General features: G+C 37.8%; 1 pseudogene; it reads left to right on the top strand.

The window, feature by feature from the left end:
* The first annotated feature begins 211 nt into the window (after positions 1-211).
* LOC130833830 (olfactory receptor 6C74-like) lies at positions 212-1150 on the top strand (annotated as a pseudogene).
* The last annotated feature ends 208 nt before the right edge of the window (positions 1151-1358 follow it).

Below are 1358 nucleotides of genomic sequence, written 5' to 3'. Positions count from 1 at the left end.
TTTATGTTCAGATACTCTGGAAATGCAAACTATTGTTCTTCCTGGCCTAACCATTGCTAAAACATGTATGAGCACTGTTTTATTCTATCTGAAGCACAATTTTGCTAACATTACCTTAAACCATAGTTATCATTGTTACTGTTTTCGTTGATGTGATCATTTTCTTATTTCTTTTTTTTTTTACGTAGACCTGGGAAAGTAGAGCGCAGTCATGGGAAACCACACCAGAGTGACAGTGTTTATCCTGGCAGGTCTGACTGATGACCCACAATTGAAAGTTGTATTATTTATCTCCCGCCTACTCACCTACTTGCTAAGCATCCCTGGCAACATGGTCATCATCACACTCACCCTGGTGGATTCTCACCTCATGACCCCCATGTATTTTTTCCTTCAGAATTTTTCCTTCTTAGAAATTTCCTATACTACTACATGCATCCCTAATTGGTTGGTGATGATGGCAACTGGGGACAAAACCATTTTCTATAACAGATGTGTTACTCAAGTATTTCTTTGCCTTTTTTCTTGGGTCTTCTGAATTTTACTTGCTGGCAGCAATGTTCTATGACCACTGTGTTGCCATCTGTAAGCCCCTGCATTACACAAGCATCATGAACAGTAAAACCTGAATTCAGCTTGTCTTCTGTTGTTGGCTTGCTGGCTTCTTTACCGTCTTTATACCACTCCTCTTAGGCCTACAGCTTGATTTCTGTGCCTCCAACATTGTTGATCATTTCTGCTGTCATACAACTGCCCTCATGCAGATATCCTGCTCAGACACACAGCTCGTTGAGACAGTGGGATTCATCTCAGCTGCAGTGACTCTTGTGGTCACCTTGGTAATGGTGACAATATCATACACCTATATTGTATTAACAATTCTAAAAATTCCTTCAACTCATCAGAGGAAAAAAGCTTTTTCAACGTGTTCTTCTCACATGGTTGTGATATCCCTTTCTTATGGCAGTTGCATCTTCATGTCTGTTAAACCTTCAGTCAAAGAAAGAATATCTTTTTCCAAGGGAATTGCTGTGCTCATACCTCTGTTGCCCCACTTTTGAACCCTTACATCTACAGCTTACGAAACCAACAAGTGAGAAAAACCTTCATGAATATGATACACAAAAAAATTGTTTCCTCAAACAAATGAATATGGTATTGTACTCTACATAAAGGAAATGAACAAAGGAGTCTAATAATAACAGTGTATCCAATTATAGCATCCAATCCATATTTACTCCTTTTTTCCCAATCATCTTTATCTCATCCAAGCTTTATTTTCACAATAACCTTTGTTCCAATATATCTATTTTTCCTTATATACTTCAATAGAGATTTTTTCTCAACTTATTTCCTTT

Source organism: Hippopotamus amphibius, chromosome 12, assembly GCF_030028045.1.
Source record: "Hippopotamus amphibius kiboko isolate mHipAmp2 chromosome 12, mHipAmp2.hap2, whole genome shotgun sequence".
NCBI classification, from domain to species: Eukaryota; Metazoa; Chordata; class Mammalia; order Artiodactyla; family Hippopotamidae; genus Hippopotamus; species Hippopotamus amphibius.
Note: the sequence above shows the minus strand (reverse complement) of the source record. Positions and strands in the feature narration are given on the sequence as shown.